Source organism: Eretmochelys imbricata, chromosome 1, assembly GCF_965152235.1.
Source record: "Eretmochelys imbricata isolate rEreImb1 chromosome 1, rEreImb1.hap1, whole genome shotgun sequence".
Lineage (NCBI taxonomy): Eukaryota > Metazoa > Chordata > Testudines > Cheloniidae > Eretmochelys > Eretmochelys imbricata.
In genome coordinates this window covers 277,836,404-277,855,294 of record NC_135572.1, presented here as the reverse complement: position 1 = coordinate 277,855,294, position 18,891 = coordinate 277,836,404, and the positions used below count along the sequence as shown (strand labels likewise).

General features: G+C 44.1%; 1 protein-coding gene across 4 annotated transcripts in view; it reads left to right on the top strand.

The window, feature by feature from the left end:
- Window positions 1–18,891, top strand: part of CRADD (CARD and death domain containing adaptor protein) — a 97,663-nt gene that overhangs the window by 60,499 nt on the left and 18,273 nt on the right. The gene's annotated exons all lie outside the window — the stretch shown is intronic.

Genomic DNA, 18,891 nt, shown 5'->3' with positions numbered 1-18,891 from the left:
CCATTGAAAGTCAAGACACAGATGGCTTTGTCTTTGTGCTAGAGGGCAAATCTCTGTTGCTGATCATCTGCAGCACCAGATATCATATGTATTATAGTTTTGATTCATTCTACCAATGAAACCTGGGTTTGTGGGTCTGTGATGTTGGGAGACCTGCCTGGAGCTGGGTATGGTTTCAATGGTACAACTCTCCCGCAAACCCACTCCCCTGGCAAGTGTGATTAGGTAACTAGTGCAGTTTGTGGTTTGTGACCCTGTCACCTGAGTGTTGCACTGGGCAGACATCTGCACCCCCAAATAAAAGGTTACACAATTTAAAAAATGTATTTGGCCATCATCAGCCATGGAGAAATTAATTGGAAAATATCCCTTTTCTCCTCCCCCCTCCCCAAACCCCCCTGCTCCCCCGGTCGCTGAATTTTTAAAAAATTCAGGTTTATTGTTAGTGACTATTTTAAAAAAAACAAAACAAAAAAGGGGGGCCAGGGAGCAGGAATAGACTTACCATGCAAGAGAGAACATAAAGTGTGTCATACTGACACAGACAGAAATGAACTGCAAAAAGAAATTGCCCAGTTTCTGAGGTAATGACACCTCTGTCTCTTTTGTGGTCTCCTTGAGGGCACCTGCAGTTTTGATTTCAGGCTTTCTGTCACCTTTCTCAGGGTTGGCTATCATGATCTCCTCCCTCCAGACTTGGGGCTTGGACTGCCAACTCCTGCAATTCATTGTGATTATCTTGGCATGTCTGAGCTGGCCATGGAGTCATCCCTCTTCTGTGTGGATCCCCTACGAGGGCCTGAAGCACTTTTGCTCTTTCTATAGGGCCTGGCTCTCTTGATCACACTTTGTTGTCAGTTCTTGGATGGAGTGACAGTGACTCCTGTCCCTTCACCAGAGCTTTATACAGTTTTAAGTTCTTTGTCTGCCAGGCCTCTTGAATCAAGTCAAACCAGTATATGCTATTTCCACACACTTGTTACCTGCATTAGGGATTTGTATTAAGTACCCAACAGTGATTTTAGTTCCTACAGGAAACATAGTTTAGCTCATTCATTGAGCCAGGAATATAATACAAGCCAGCCCATTAAGATACATATATTATTTATATAGTTAATACAATAGGCTTTGACTGTTCTATGTGTCCATAGCATTGGTCACATCTCAATATAATAGTCCTTGAACATTCCCTATTTCCAGAGCGATGCATCTATCACAGGAATCACAAACACAACAAAACTCAGCATGATTTTTCAGGAATGCACAACTCAGTAGTCCGACTACCTTAGACATTCTTTGACCAAGCTTTGGATTATTTTTTAATTTTCTAACTGAGATCCATTGTAGTTCCCCTCTTGTGGATTTCAGAGTAAGGAGAGGTTTCAGAGTAGCAGCCGTGTTAGTCTGTATCCGCAAAAAGAAAAGGAGTACTTGTGGCACCTTAGAGACTAACAAATTTATTTGAGCATAAGTTTTCGTGAGCTACAGCTCACTTCATTGGATGCATTCAGTGGAAAATACAGTGGGGAGATTTATATACATAGAGAATGTGAAACAATGGGTATTACCATACAGAGAGCAGCTGCGGAAGATACAAGGTGGTACTACGCAAAAGCAATCAAAGCAAAATACCAGACAATTAGTAGATTAGTCACCTAGTGGTCTTAATACCTAGTGGTCCTAGAAGAAGTGCGGCAGTACTATCAAATACATATCACATCCAAATCTGACACAGGCCCAAGATGGTGCAGTTCTGTAAAATTAGGATATTGGAGCATATTGTTGTAACTCTTCTTGGTATGAGTGTTTCTGGAATGAAATAATTTGTGTTAAATGCAAGAAATAATAGGTCAAATCACCAATTGACATAGTTCCATCAGAGGCAGTGGAGTTACACCAGTTTACACCATCTGAAGATCTGACTCAGAATCTGAAGGAAATAAATACTGGCCTTGGGCAGTGAATGGATACTTGAACTGTCAATTGGCACATTGACTAAAGGCAAGTGCTTTCCCAGTAGATAATGGATAGTGTGAGGTGATTGATTCCTAAAGCCAACAGGTAATATTTTGTAAGTAAAGGACAATAATGTGTGCAAAGAGGAGCCTTTTTGTCAAACAGCCTCTATGGGAGAAAAGTAGAAGATTGGTAGTAAAATTGGTTGCCGCCCAGTGCAGGAAATAATAGAAGTGTTTATTTGTAGGAGTGAATTTAATTTTCAACTGACTGACTTTTGAAAGCCATAATCTGATCCTGCAGACTCATGCTAATGTAATCTTTACTCAGGCGAGTAGCCCTACTTTCAGTAAGGATTACTTCATTAATAAAAGCTTGCAGGATTGGGTTTAGTGTTTGTCTTTTAAATATAAAATTCCCGACTGCTGCCAGCATTTGATTTCCTCATTTGCATGGAATGCACTGCCTATATACTGGGAGTGTTTATCAGAGCAAGTCTTATATAAGGGGTATGCAATAGATACATTTCTTTCAGGTTCTGCAACAGTCACTTAAAAAATAAATGTATGGGTAACCCAATGTAAAGACATAGTGCTTCCAAGGTGGATCAGTTCTCTGGCCTACCAACCTTGATAGTTTCTTCCAAAGTGCGGCCTTTGGGCTGGGGCCAAGGGCTTCACAGTGTGGGAGGGGGGCTCTGGGTTGAGCCTGGGGCACGGGGTTGGGGTGCAGGAGCAGGTGAGGGGTGCAGGCTCTGGGAGGGAGTCTGGCCTCCTGGCTGGCACAGGGGCTTGGGGTGCAGGAGGGGGTATGGGGTGCTGGCTCTGGGAGGGAGCTCAGGGCTGGGGGTTGGGGTGTAGCCTCCCACCGGGCAGTACTTATCTTGGGTTGCTCCTGGTAAGCAGCGCAGTGAGGCTAAGGCAGGCTCCCTGCCTGCCCCGACCGCATGCCACTCCCAGAAGGGGCCAACGTGGCTCCACACACTGCCCCTCTCTGCAGCTACTGCCCCTGCAACTCCCATTGGCCACAATTCTCCGTTCCCGGCCAATGGGAGCTGCGGGGGCAGTGCTTGCAGGCAGGAGCAGTGTGCTGAGACCCTTCCCCCTCCGCCCCCCAAAGGGCACGCTGGCCGCTTCCAGGAGCAGCATGGGGCCATGGCAGGCAGAGAGCCTGCCTTAGCAGGAGCCCCGCTGCACCACTGGAGGTCACGATCGACTGGGAGAGTCTCTAGGATCAACCAGTCGATCGCGATTGACTGGTGACCACTGCTTTAAGGCTAGAAGGGACAGTCATTATCTAGTCTGAACCTCCTGCACATTGCAGGCCACAGAGCCTCACCCGTCCACTCCTGTAATAGACCTCTAACTTCTACCCCCCACCCCCCCCAAAGCTGCCCATCTTACTCCCTACGATACAGACAATGTTCAGCTATTCTCCTCCACCAACTCAGTCCAAACTGCTGGACAGATTCTCATCCCCCTTGTGTTTTAGGTGGGGGGCTTGCAATCCTGGCAGCTATGTTAATTGAAGGATGCATTCACACCCAATCTGAAAGAGATTTGTGACTCATGCACTCACCAGTACCTCTCAGCATAATAGTCATGGGTGAGATAGTGTTGACTATCCGATGAAGTGAGCTGTAGCTCACGAAAGCTTATGCTCAAATAAATTTGTTAGTCTCTAAGGTGCCACAAGTACTCCTTTTCTTTTTGTGAATACAGACTAACACGGCTGCTACTCTGAAACATGTTGACCTGATAGGTCCCTTGTATTATTGGCGTGGAGGGGAATCCCACGTGCTTCTGCCAAGTCTTTATTTGTTGTAATTACAGTTTTTCAATTACATCTCGAAGTTTTTTCATAGTATAGCCTGAACCAGAGTAAAATGTGGAGTCTGTAGTCATTTTGAAGAGTGTTTTGCTTTTCAGGGTTTTCTGTTACAGCTGCAATTGAATTTGCTACTGAACCACTCTGGCAGTTAATCATTTATAAGTATTCATTAGTATACCAGGTTTACAGTGGATAACTTTGGATTGGTGCTGGCAAAACCTTATTTATTTATTTATTTTTTAACTCTTAATGTGCTCGGAATCTAGTTATGGCTGTAAGTGAGTCCTGGCGTGAGTGAGTCACAGTGCATGATTAGGCCATACAGGGATGTCTCATCTACTTTAGTCTTTCTAAAGCTATGTGTACACGCACCGTGCGGCATGTAGAGTACAGGTCCTGCATGTCCCACTAGCACCAGTATAAAGAGCAGTGTAGGCTGTGAGGCACTGCTTAGGTGAGCACCCAAATCTTAGGGTATATACCCTACATGGCTCTCTACTCACCCAAGTAGTGCCTTCCACATCTACATTGCTATTTTTAGTAGTGTAGTGTCCTGCTGCTAGAGCCTTTCCCTGCTGCCTCCCCATTGCCATCTGTAGTGACACATCACAGTGTGGACACAGCCTGCTTTTCACTCCGGTGTGTAGCTATGTGTACTGTAAACACCACCGCCAGTGTAGATAAGGTCCAAGGAAAGAGATGTCTGCCTCTAATGTTCTACTCCGATTAAGGGAAAGAAGAGGAGGTGGGGTTCAAGCCTCTGTTTTGTCTGATCTGTGGTTGGTAGTTGTAGATGTGACCCATGTGCCACAAAAAGAAAAGGAGTACTTGTGGCACCTTAGAGACTAACCAATTTATTTGAGCATGAGCTTTCGTGAGCTACAGCTCACTTCATCGGATCACGAAAGCTCATGCTCAAATAAATTGGTTAGTCTCTAAGGTGCCACAAGTACTCCTTTTCTTTTTGCAAAGACAGACTAACACTGCTGTTACTCTGAAATGTGCCACAAAGAGATTTAAGAGCTCAATCTGTTTAGGAAATCAAAAAGAAGATTGAGAGGTGACTTACCTCCAGTGTATAAGGTACCATCATAGGAAGAAAATATTGGATAGTAAAGATCTCTTTAATCTAGGGGAGAAAGGCATTACAAGATCCAAAGGCTGGAAGCTAAAGCAAGACCTGGGGCAGACTGCCCCATCTGTCTCCTATCTTGTATCAACTTCTGACATGTTCAATCAACCCTGCAAACCTATAACCTTTTAAAGCCATTTCTGCCCCTAAATTATAGAAAAAATCGAATTTGGAGAACCAATCTGCTGGTTAGAGAGACCTGGAAGTGGGAAACAGGATATAGGAAACCTGTTCATAGATTTTTAAGGCCAAGCTGCGACAATTATGATAAAGTAGTCTGACCTCCTGCATAACACAGGCCAGAGAATTTTACCCAATAATTCCTCAGTAAACCCCATAGCTTCTGGTTGAGTTGAAGTATATAAAAGACACTGCCTCATCTGCTTTGAGTTGCATAAATTCTGTGCCCCACTATGCCACTTGTAAAATGGAGATAACACTGAGCTACTTCACAGGGTTTTGCAATGTGTGTAAAGTACTTTGAGCTCCTTTGATGGAAGGTGCAACAGAAATACAAATTATTATTTCTCCATCACCATTAAGCATGCATGAGGCTTTACAGATTCCAACTGAATGTTGTGCTTGTGAATTAACAAATGTGGACAACAGTTACTACTACTAAATTTTATGGGCTTCTCCATTTATTACAGCAGCATAATGTAGAGTGTCTCAAATACTTGGACTATTCCAGCTACATCATCATGCTGTCATAGGGCTTGATCCTTCTGTTGAAGTCAGTATGAAATTCAAGTTCTTAGTACTTCAAAGGATCATGTCCATTTAGCCATGAACCAATAATACCTGTTTGTGTTAAGCCTTAAAGCTGAGACTTTCAAGGAGCCTAAGTGGGTCAGGTTCCAACTCTGAATGAAATCCAATGGGAACTGGAGACCTAACTCCCCCTGTGTTTCTTTGACAATTCAAAGCTAAAAGAATTTCTAAGCGGATCACCAGCTGCTGACTCGCTTGCTGGAAATTCAGACTGTGAACAAAAGTAGTTCATGCAAGTAGCCAGCTGGCTTATGAACAAGACTAAAATCACAGTACAAAAAGCAGTAAGTTATTGTTCATCAGCAACCCTGTAATTTCAGATTGTAAATTAGCAGGTGATCATAGCTAAATACAACTTCATCATTTACCCATACCCATACATTTATAACAGACTTATGATATTTATTGAACAGTTACCACAAGAACACAGGGAGCAATTCCAGTCTATCATCTGTGAGGGCCAGTTGTTGGCTAGCACTGCTCTTCAAGCATCCTTAGATGCTGCAAACACTGCTGCCAGATCCATCTCCATGGTGGTGGTTATGTGCAGAGCGCCATGGCTTCAGCTCTCAGGGTTTCTGAGAGACAGTATAGAACACTGTTGAGGACTTCCCCTTGGATGGTTATAAACTCTTCTCAGAAACCACAAATGAGTTCCTGCACACACTGAAAGACTCGAGGGCTACCTTAAAATCCCTGCATATATATATATATATATATATATCTGCAAATAATAAGAGGTTTAGTAGGTCAGAGACTGCCCAGAGGTCACGTCCTACTCAGTTTTCTGGACTCCATGGATCTTCTGAACTGCCAGAAAGAGAGAGAGATTTCAGGGAGAGAAAGAGCCACTCAACCACCCTCCTTGGCCACCCAGGCCTCATCCAAACAGCAGTGTTGATAGTTTGCTTGAGGATTTGAAGCTTCCTTTATCTCTGGACTTACAGTTGTGCCCATTGGCCTACCTCCTCCACTTTGGGGACCATCTTTCTTGTTTCCAGAAGCTTGGAAATAGATCAACATGGACAAATGGGTCATGGAGGTCATAACGTTGGGCTATACCATCCATTTTACATTATCCCCCACCCCCTGCACACTCTTCCCTGTCCCTCTTCAGGGACACCTCTCATGAGCTTTTGTTGAGACAACAGCTGGACTCTCTCCTCTGGTTAGGAGCAACAGAACTGGTTCCTGGTCCCTTCTCCCCACAGGGGCAAGGGGCTCTATTAAAAATATTTCCTGGTGGGGACAGAGGGTGCAGGCTGATCTTAGATCTAAGACTCTTCAACAAGTACGTGAAGCCTCAAAAGTTCAGGATGGTGACTCTGGCAACTATAATTCCCTTACTGGAGGAAGTGGATTGGCTTTTGGCCCTCGACCTACAAGATGCCTATTTTCATGTATCAATACAACGGTCGCACAGGAAACACCTGTGCTTCACCGTAGGCCAGGCTCATTTTCAATATTGGGTACTTCTCTTCAGCCTATCATCAGCCCCCTCGGGTGTTCTCAAAGGTTTTAGCAGTAGCAATGGCTTACTTTTAGCAGGACGCAATCTTAGTCTTTCTGTACCTTGACAACTGGCTACTCCAGGGTTGCTCCTACAAAGTAGTGTTATCATCCACCCACTGGCTCCTTGCTCTGTTCCAAGAGTTGGGCCTGCAGCTGAATGTACAGAAATCCATACTGATACCCATACAAGGACCGATCAAGCAAGGCTGAACCAAAATTGACTCCGATCAACCTATTCCCTGCTCAAGGACATCCTGGACAGGCAGCTGATGGTTCCCCTGCAGGTAAAAAAAATTCCCTAAATTGGTGGAAGGAACAAATCAATGTCTGCATGGGCATCCCTTTCTGTCTCTTGAGCCCATCAGTGACTTTAACAACCCCTGTTAGGATGGGGAGCCCACCTTGATGCTCTCCTGATTAAAGGCAGAAGAACAGCCCAAAAAACCAGGCTACCCATCAATCTGTTGGAGCTCATGACTGTCAGGAATGCTTGCCGTAATTTTCTTCCCAAAGGCAAAGCAATCAGGGTTATAATGGACAACATGTCTTGCATATTCTACATCAACAAACGGGGGGAGCAAGGTCCCACTCCTTGGGTGACAAAGCCATGAAGCTCTGGAACTGGCATATAGCCCATTAGGCCCATATTTCAGCTGTCTACCTCCCAGGCATTCAGAACACTGCAGCCGATGCCCTCAGCAGACGCTTCTCACAGGACTGTGAATGAAAGTTGGACACTCAAATTCTCCGCAGCATATTCCAAAGATGGGAACTGGCACAGGTCAACCTTTTCACCATCTCCAGAAACAGGAAGTGCCATCTTTTCTGTGCAAGAGTGGGCCTGGGTCACCACTCTTCGGGAAAAGCCTTCCTTCTCCCTTGGAAGAAGGGTTTGTTTTATGCATTTCCCCCATACCATTAATTCTGTGGGTTATGCACAAGATCAGACAGGATGGAGCCAGAGTTATCTTGACAGTGCCAACCTGGCCGAGACAACTTTGGTACTCATATCTGCTTCATCTATCTGTCCAACCACTGTTCAAGCATCCAGTCATTCCTCATCTCCTGTCTCAGGATGTAGGTCATGTGCTTCATCCCAACCTAGCTGTTCTACGCCTCAGGGCATGCTTCCTCCATGGTTCTCTGAATTAGAGGCTTCCTGCTCTGCGGACGTACAGCAAGTGCTACTAAACAGCAGAAAGATCTACAAAAATGGGCAAGATTCTCTCATTGGTGCAGACATTGCTCCCTCTGGCCTTATTCAATTTCACTTCCACTCATCCTGGATTACATGCTGGATCTGAATAAACTGGGATTGTCCTTTAGCTCAAGTAAGGTACATTTGACTTCCACATCAGCCTTTCATCCCCCAGTGGGAGGGATTCTTTGGATTTGCTCACCCAGCATTGTCTAGAGTCATTAAGGGCTTGGGCAATTTCTTACCCCTGTATTAGCAGCCTACCCCTACTGGGATCTCTACCTGGTTCTCCATCAGTTTATGAGACCACCATTCAAACCAGTGGCAAATTTCTCCCTGCTCCATTTATCTATGAAAACTGCTTTCTTAGTTGCCATCATGTCAGACCATAGGACTGTGGAAACTGGAGCCTTAATGGCAGAGTCTCCCCACCGCCGCTCCTTAGTATTCTTCAAGGATAAGGTCTCCTTATGCCCACATCCTAAATTCTTACCGAAAGTTCTGTCAGATTTTCACCTTCACCCATCCATCTACCAGTATTTTTTCCCAAAAAACTCGGTTCTCAGCAGGAATCCTATTTCCATACCCTGGATGTTAGAAGAGCTTTAGCCTTCTGTTTAGGTAGGACCAGACAATTTCAAAGGTCACCTAGGCTCTTCATCTCCATCACAAATAGATCCAGGGGATTCTCTATCTCTACTCTGAGACTATCGAAATGAATATCTGGTTGTATTGTAAATTGTAATGAGACTGCAGATGCTCAACATCCCTTTCCCCCGTCTTTTGCCCCCCCCCCCTCCCCCGGTCTTAGGGTGATAGCACATTTGACCAGCTGTCAGGTAACATCTGTGGCTGTACTGAAGAACGTACTGATTTTTTTAAATTTGTAAGGCCACTACATGGGCTTCAGTATATACCTTTATGAAACATTACACCCTTATCTGTACTGTCAGGTATGATGCAGCACTGGGCTCTGCAGTATTATCTTCAGTTCTGGACTCTGTTCCAAAGCTCCCTCCTCCTTCTGGGGATACTGCTCGGAAGTCACCTGAAGTGGAGCACCCATAGGGACACTACTCGAAGAAGAGGTTACTTACCTTGTGGGGTAACTGCAGTGCTTTGAGATCTGTGTCCGTATGGGTGCTCAACTACCCGCCCTCCTTCCCCTCTGCTTTGGACTGGGCCAGGGGATGCTGGGGAAGAGAAGGAACCAAGGGCGGTTCTCCTGCGGGGGGCCCCCTTCCCCCATATAGCCTTGGTGTCTGGCATGAGGAGGTTTAGGGCACATGCATGGGCCAAAAGGACACTGATAGCTGAAAATCTCTGCTTCAGGGCTCGAGAGGCGCATGTGCACCTGAAGTAGAGCGCCCAGCAGGGGACACATCTCAAAGAACCACAGTTACAGCACAAGATAAGTAACCTGTTCTTCATGTCAACATACCACAGACAGCTGCCTTAGATTTCGGCATTTGCCTACACTGGAGCACTCTATTTAACTTCCAGTATATCACATATGAAAATGTAACTGATAGCCAACTGGCCTTTTTCTCTTTTTAGAGGGCTATGGAATGCTTGATCAAACAATTAGAAACTAGCCAGACTGAAGTTAGTCCCATAAGAGCTCACCCCCAAGAGGAATTCTCTATTATTTGAGAACTCTTGCACCAATGGAAGACATCCCTTAGATAGAAAGCTTTGCCAAGCCCTTATGAAAACATTCTAACTGGAAATGGCTGACTAATTGTCTGGGCTTTTACTACCAAAGCCAAAAATTGTTGTTAGTGGTAATGGTGTTTTAACCAGGCTGATTTTGAAACATAAGAAATTCCTGGCCATTCAACTGACTATGCTTACCTGCCACTTCTGGCTACTGTTATAATTGCTGCAACAGGAAGTCCTATTATGTTCTGTTATGATTCAGACTACTCTTTCCCACTACTCAGTTAGGCCTTCCCAATCCCATGTAATCCCTTTTGAAGTCAATGGTCCTGAGGGAGAATTTGGCTCCTTAGTCACAGCAACTGATGTCTTCTTCTTGCTCTCTGCTTTATGGCTAAGTTATAAGAACTGTGCAGCTCAGTGTGGGTCTGTTCTGCCAACCAGCTGTGCATCCTCACGGCCGTTGAAGTCGGGGGAGTTGTAGGCACTTGGAACCTCTTCAGTTCATAGCCTCATCCTTTCCAGAGCACCGTTGATCACTTCTGAGTGAAACCTTACATGCATCTTTTTCTTGTAACGTTACGTTTCACTTGACACTGTCAATTTTAAGAGGTCAGGAGATAGGTAATGTGTCCCCTCAGAAACCAAAGAGGTCAGGCTTCTATATTTAAACAATTAATCCTGCTTAGCTGAATGCTAACATACAGTACTCACCTTCTCTCAGTTTTGATCCCATCCAAAAATGCCAGTATACATCCCTGGAGTTTCTCCCACCAGATAACATGGCAGATACACACAACTTCTGTGGGAGTTACATGTGCTCAGCTAAGAGTAACATTTTCCCTAAGTCCCATTAGCCTCAGGAGAGTTCAGCTTTTTAAAGCTGGTTCAATACTCAGAATATTTCCAAGTTTTCTTCCAAACTAAATCTTTCCTGCTCCACTGCTGGCTGTTTCATCTTCAGGTAGGGTCACATTCCTGTAACACCTGCCAAGGAAGGTTGGAATTGCCTTCTAATTGGTTAAGGAATCTTTCCCTTGACTACCCTCAGTTAGGTGCTATATCTTTGAGGCTGTTTAATTCTTAACCCTTCAGTTACTTATTCGGTGGTGCAGGTATCCATCTCAAAGAGCAGCCCGGGAGAGAGAGAAGTGGTCTTACCGACTTAATTGCTATATTGTCCATTTCAGATGTCTTCTAAGGGGATTGCAGTTATAGAATCCATCATGGGCAGCATGTCTGCTTTAAATTTTCACAGTTCTCATCACCATCCTTTTTGCGCCTCTGATTCAACCATCTCTTTTGTATGCTTCATACCTCAAAGGCTATGGATATTGCAGTTGGGTCTGAACATTCCCAAACTTTAGGAAAGTTTGTTTCACCTACCTCTAATGAATGTACAGTAATAATACAGCTGAATATTGCCAGATGTGAAACATGCTGTTAGCTAGGATACAGTGTTCTTAAGGCTAGACTTACTGCTACAAATTATTCTTGCAAACATAGATGCCAGATTCTATTTTTGAAACCTTAGTGGCAGACTCTGAGTCTACTGAGAGCTTTGCAGAGTATGTCTGATAGCATGATTCATCTTGGAACTGCTAAGATTTTGTTTATGCAGGACAACGTGCTAAGCATAAATCATTATATTTTAAATGTATACTATATTTAAATGTACTATAGTCATAATATTGTAGGCCTAAACTGATATGTTAAAACGTGTAAATATCAGAGCTTTTGATATAATGATGATATCTTTGTATGTTCTGTAGAGACACTGTCCAAGTTAAAAATCATATATTTTAACACAAATGTCTGTATATTTTTTAATAACACCTTACGTTACTGAAACAGAATTATACAAATATAAACCCAGGGTGTATCTGATTCCATGGGAGTGCTTTTCGTCACTAATGCTGTTTTATGTTTCATGTTCCATGAACAAAGGAAATAGATTGGTCAGTTTGACTTTTCTTTTTAAAGTCCAATTTTAACAAGTTTCACTTTCTGGCTCCCCTCCGCTAGACCTGTGGTGCAATGTTTGGGTTACAAATGCCGCATTGGAAATGTTTGAAATCCAAACAATTCCCCTGCACCCTGTTTTCATTAAGGCTATGTCTAAACTTGCACACATACCTGAGTAGTGGATCATGTAATGTTCTTGCGTGCTTCCCATACTTGCACCCAAGTGTCCCTGTGTGCTGTGCTGGACATGGGTATAATGCTTTGTACACGCATATACTTGCATCCACACTGCCACTGTGGTACGCAACATTAGCACCATTTTTGGGATGGTATCCCAGGGTTCTGTGCATCACAAAGAGACCGTCTAGGAACTACTTTGCTGTGTTTTGTTGGCACTGTCGTCCCCCTTTCACCCTTTTGCCAATGGCAATTCCTGATTGTGTAAATCCTTGTTGTAATTCCCTGCAGAACTGGATGGAAAACATGGAGCAATGGGATGATGATCTAGTTCTGGTCCTGCTCCTGGTGGGACAAATGTTTATAGAGTTTAGTGGGCACTCAGTGAGAGGCTGGTTAGAATTCGAGCAGCATTTTATGACATGTCAAAGATGTCTGACCTTTGCTGACCATTGCTTCTGTGCAGGAGAACCAGTGCAGTGTGGTGGGATCGCATTATTTTGGAAATCTGGAGTGAGCAGCAATGGCTTCAGAAGTTCTGAATGAGGAAACAGACTTTCATGGAGCTGTGTGAGGAGTCTGTACCAGCCCTCCAACACTTGATTCAGAGAAGCCATACCACTTCACAAGTGGGTCGCTATCGCCCTGTGAAAGCTGGCTACACCAGACAGATGTTGGTCCATTGGTCCAAACCACTTTGGGGTTAGAAGTCCACTGTCAGGGTAGTGGTTGTGCACATTTGTAAGGCAGTTAACATGTGATCTATCCACAAGTGGTTGCCATTAGAAAAGTTTCAGAAATAATAGCAGGAATTCTGAGGATGGGGTTTCAGAACTGTACAGGGGCCATTGATGGCACCCACAGCCTAATACTTTGCCCACTACAAGGGGAAAATGAATATGTGAACCGAAAAGGTTGCTACTTAGTTGTTTTGCAAGGCTTAGTGGACCCCAGAGGCAAATTCCTGAATTAAATGTGGGAAACACTGGAAAGGTTCATGACACCATGAGGATGGTGACTCCACCCACACATGGATCAGCACTTGGGTGCACTCAACAGGCCAAGCTGCTGCTCTCAGAGCTGGATCCATTTTCACCTGTAAAGAGTGCAGTGGAAAGCTATTCTGCTGGATGCTACTACCACTTCTCAGAGGAACAGGGGCCTATATTGTGTCAGGGTCAAGAAGAATAAGGTTCAGTGCATGATAGGAATGAGGGTGGAGAACTAATGAAACTCAATACCTGTTACGTGCCCCTTGACCTCTTTCACACTGCAAAGTGGCATGGGTACAGGGCAGTGGCACAGCCTAAAGCATGTACTCACCCACATCCTTCAGGCATGCTTGCTTGCTCACCCTCTGTTCACCTTGAGACATGTGCTTCTGGGGTTTAAGTGTGGACAAGAGGGGGGTTATGATGGCACAGACCTGCACATGGACACTTGTAGAGTCGCTAGCGTAGACGTATCCAAAATCTTTTTGTTTCTTTTTGGATGGGTAGGAAGGCTCCAATTTTTCCTTGATGTCTTTTAAACAGACGCGGCTCAGGGTTAATAATTGCCGGTCTGACTGATGGGGATGAGAAGAGGGATTTTCAGGGGCCTTCACTCCCCTGTCACCAAAACCATTGTAAATCCTTCCCTCTGCTACAGTGTCTGAAAATAGACCTTCAGGTTGTGTTAATAAACAATTGACCTACTAAAATTTTCTGGCGTATGGAAATTTTCAGTAATAACGTCTCCTTTGTATTTCCTTACAGCGTGATACAGAGAGCCCTGCAAATCCGCAAATATCTGCTTTATATCCGCAGATCATTTTTGCCACTCACAGCTCAGAGGTAGATACAAATTTTGTATCCATGCAGGGCTCTGCAGCACATGCTCACCTGAACAGAGCGGCTGTCACCCAGCTCTCAGGCTGTAGCTTGGCTCTGAATCATGCAGCAGCAGGCTGCGATATGTGCCAAAAGGCTGCTGGGCGCTCCGGACGTTGTAGCCCCCAGATTTCTTGGATCGAGGAGGTAAACTACAGCTCCCGGAAGGAAGCGCGACCATGTTCTCCTGTACAGTGAGCCAAGCACCATTTTGAAAGAGGCATGGTTGTACTTTAAACTAGCAGGCAACAATAGCAGAGAGTTGCTGTTGCCGCTGTCTGTCCCAGCTGGGTCTGCATGTGTTAGAGCTGTTGTGGCTGCATATCGGTGTCTGAGCCTCCACACTGGGAGAGCCCTGGAGGCGACTGGGGGCTTGGCAGAGCCCTGCATCACTGTGGGAGAGATAGCTCAGTGGTTTGAGTATTGCCCTGCTAAACCCAGGGTTCTGAGTTCAATCCTTGAGGCGGCCATTTAGGGCTCTGGGTCAAAAATTGGGGATTGGTCCTCCTTTGAGGAGGGGATTGGACTAGATGACCTCCTGAGGTCCCTTCCAACCCTGATATTCTATGACCCATGGATTGCGGATATCCACAGACAGTTTTTGCGAATCGGATGCAGATACAAATGTTGTATCCATGCAGGGCTCTAATGATACAGCCTCTTTCCTTTTCAGACTGAGGACATATTAATCTTTCTGAAACTGTGCAACTGGCCTTCCAATGGAGACACAAATAAGCTCTGAGAAGTGTTGTTTTTTTTTTAAAGGGATATTTTTCATTTTTGTAGGAAGTTTGGCAAAAACAGAACAAGATATTTAAGTATTCAGTGATAAATACTTAATGGTAGAGTCCTTATTTGCTGAGCCCAAAGTAGACATGTCCCAGAAAGAAAAAATAAAAAGCCCCTCTCCCATGTGATTAAAACTGCTTTCTCTTTTCCTTCAAGAGACAAAAGTTTAAAAAATCTGGGTGGCTAAAGTTAGGCTGTTACTTAAGCACCAAAATAAGTGGGTGAGTTTTCAAAAGTGTGCCCAGAAGTTTCCATTAACTTCAGAATTTTTGAACATTTGCTCATGTATTTAGATGCTTAAGTATGAGCATAAGAGTCCAGCTTTAGGCACCCCCCCGCCTTTTATTTTTAAAATCAAATGATGGCCCAAAGTTTTCAGTAGGCTTTGGTTTAGTTTACTGCATTATGTTTTCCATTTGGTGAAAATCTATGATTAGATCTAAATATTCAGCATGGATACACTAGGCAAGGAAGCAAAAGCATAATTCTAAAACATCCCTTCCTCTCCACAACTCATGGCATGACCAGAAGTAAAGAAAAGATGATGATGATTTATTTGTATTACCCTAACACCTAGGAGCCCTAGTCATAGAGGATTTATATGACAGTATCCCTTGTGAACGTGTGCTGTCCAAACGCATATGAAGACAACCCCTACCCCAGGAAGCTTAGGAGGGAATATTGGCTTTACAAGTCACCTCCGTGTGCATGGTTGTGGAAGAAATAGATAAAATGATGTATTGAGGCTGGTGGCATTGTGGACTAGGCAGGGCTGATGCAATAAAAGAGCTGGATAAGGAGGGAGGCGCCAAGTTACTCAGAGTCTTGAAGTCAAGGAAAAGAAGCTTGAATATAATGTAGTGAAGGGGGTGCCCTGGGGAGGGACTCAAAAGCTGTGAGGGTGAAATAGTTGTAGCTACCATCAAAAAGATGGTTTAAGGGGCTGCAGTTTGCTCAGAAAGGAGCAGGGGAAAGTGGGAGTCAGGGAGACTAGTGTGGAATGAGGCTGTAAGGTTTGATAAAACCACATTCCTAGACTCCTAGGGACCGTCTTTTAATTCTGTGCTTGTACAGCATCTAGTACAATGGGGTTCTAGCATGGGTGTAGTTGGGACATGGGGGCATTGCCCCCCAAACTGCAAGTCTCAAGTAGGTGCAGAATTTGCCCCCCACACATGTCCCTGTTGGCCTGACTGGAGCTACCCCCTCCAAACATAGAAGTCAAACTACACCTGTGGGCTTTAGTCCATGACTGGAGTTCCTAAGTGCTACAGTAATACAAATAATAATAAATTCAGTTGTAATAATTGTGTAGCCCTGCTTCTCCAGCAGTTGGTGGTACTTCTGTACATTTTTCAAAACTCAATCTTGCACTTACTTTAAACACCAACATGCAAAACTACCTTTCCCCCTGCTCATACAGTGCTCACCCACTGCACATGGATGGAGATGCCAAGAACTCACCTTTTGGGGTCTTTGCAGAGCCACTTTATTTAATTTAGAAATTCTGAAATAAGCAATTTGCTTCGAATAACACAGCTGGATAAAATATGCATTTAACACACAGTTTGAGAGACAGTATATTCTGAGGGCTAGTCTAAGCTGTGGGGTAATGTGCTCCACAAGAGTTTGATTTCTGAGGCACACTGTGTTGCTTGTAAATTAGCCTGCGTAGATTCTGCTGGTGTTCTTTAACATAGTGCTGTTTGAAATAGTACTATGTTAAAGTGCACTAAGGACCCTTTAATGCAGACTGGGGTCTACACGGACCAATTTATATGTAACATGTGAATGCACTTTAGAAATCACACCACTGTAGAATGCATCACACTACCATGTAGACAAACCCTGAGAGTTGTATTCCTGGTACGACAGCAATGAATTTTTCAGAAGTATTTGGTTTGAGTTGATGAACCTGAGTGCACTCAACTCTGTTATTTTATTTTCAGCTCTTTGGCACCAGTAGGTAATAAACTTGATTCATTACACTATCCAAGAAAAATACTACTGCGATGGTCATGAATGTTTCAGATCAAGATGTCTTAGAAAAATCTGGACATTCCTGCAAGTCTGTCCATTTTAAATATTTGTGTGTTCATGAAGAAGTGTGGCAAAATTTGAAGTTTTTTTTTTTAAAGTATTTTATTTTTTAGGCTGTATTCCTTCATTTTTACTACTTCCTGACATGCTAACGTGCCTGGGATGTAGATTAGCTCAACAGTAGGAGCCAAGTGGCCTGCCGACTCATTCTTATTTTGTGCAGAAGTCTTGCAAATTGCATATTTTACTAGCTCATCTTCCAAAGCACTTCAATTACTGGCATTTTAAAGCGTGTTTGAGGAAGAGTGAAACAGTTACAGCTAACCTGAAGCTATCTGTCCTCCCAACTCCATCCTATTTATTATTTTAAAGCACTCAGTAGTATGCCAGCTGCTTTTCAGGAACAAATAAAGACATCTTCCCTGCAATGAAGAGTTTATAGTCTAAGCAATCCTAGGATCAGAGAAAAGGAGAATGGGACTGGCCACTTCTCTGTTCAGTGAACCTAGAAGTACTGTGATGTCCTCCACCCTTTTATTGCAAACCCAGCCTCCACCCCAGACCTTCTGCTTCTGGACTGCTTCCAGTCCTGATGATTCTCTCTTATCAGCAGTTACTGCAGGAAGCACTGTAATGAGTGCCAGGGCTGCAGGTGCTTCATCTCATCTGCTGGCAATGTTGTGTGCGAGCGTTTGTTTAGTGCTGCTTTTATCTATCCCTCAGTTTCCCTCCTCTTTGTTGCAGTGACAGGCAGGAAAAGGAACGGGACTGGAAATAAGGAGGAATTGAGGGAACAAGTAAGCTTTTTGAGGCAGGGACCATGTTTTTGTTCAGTTTGTATAGCGCCTAGCACAATGGTGTCCTGGGCTGTGAGTAGGGATCCTTGACTCTTCTACAGCAATACACATGACAATAAACCTTGCCCAGATCCACACCTTTTGGGCACTGTACATTGCTCCATTTTCTTTCTGGCAAGAGGGCAAATATATTAGTAACGTACATGTTCACAGAATCACAGAATATCACTGTTGGAAGGGACCTCAGGAGGTCATCTAGTCCAACCCCCTGCTCAAAGCAGGACCAATTCCCAATTTTTGCCCCTGATCCATAAATGGGGGGAGGGATAGCTCAGTGGTTTGAGCATTAGCCTGCTAACCCCAGGGTTGTGAGTTCAATCCTTGAGGGGGCCATTTAGGGATTGGGGCAAGAATTGGGGTTTGGTCCTGCTTTAAGCAGGGGGTTGGACTAGATGACCTCCTGAGGTCCCTTCCAACCCTGTTATTCTATGTTTCTATATCAGACCAGTGTTGCAAATCCAAGCACTCAGAAATCATGAGATTGGTTTAAAAATTATTAGATTTTACAAATCAATAGATTTTTTTTTCCTGGTGTTTGAGCTTGAGAGTTCACCTTTCCAGCTTTTCTTTGCAAATGAAAGCTGAGACTCACACTTATTCACATGACTCCAGAAGCCAGAGCTATCAAAAAAAAGGTCACATATCACAAGACTCTTGATTTTATCAAGAGACTTGGCAACACTGTTTTTTGGGATTGTTTTTTGTTGTGGTTTTTTTGGCTTTGGTTTTAGTTTAAGACTTTTCTCTCTCATGGTTGTGGAGAAAAGCTTGGAAACATGACCGAAGTGTAATCAATGCAGAGATGTCTGCCTGTGTCTGAAGACAGTCAGAAATTATATCTCAGAAAGTCATGCATTTCCCCATGCATCTCAAAGGGGGGTTAGCTCCAAGACCTGTTGACCTGAAAGCTCTTCCAACACCATCCCAGCAGAACACTGTGTGGCTGGAGAAGAACAGTGCAACAGGCATAGCCTGCTCACTCAAGAAGATACAGCCTGACTACAGGGGTAAACATTGGGAGTCTCTCCTGCTGCCACTGCTGCTTCTCTGGAGGGTAGAGAAGATTTTTGTTGAAACGTATGTTTGTTCTGAGTGGGAGGAACTTTGCTGCTACCCCTAGGGGAAAGAAGGGAA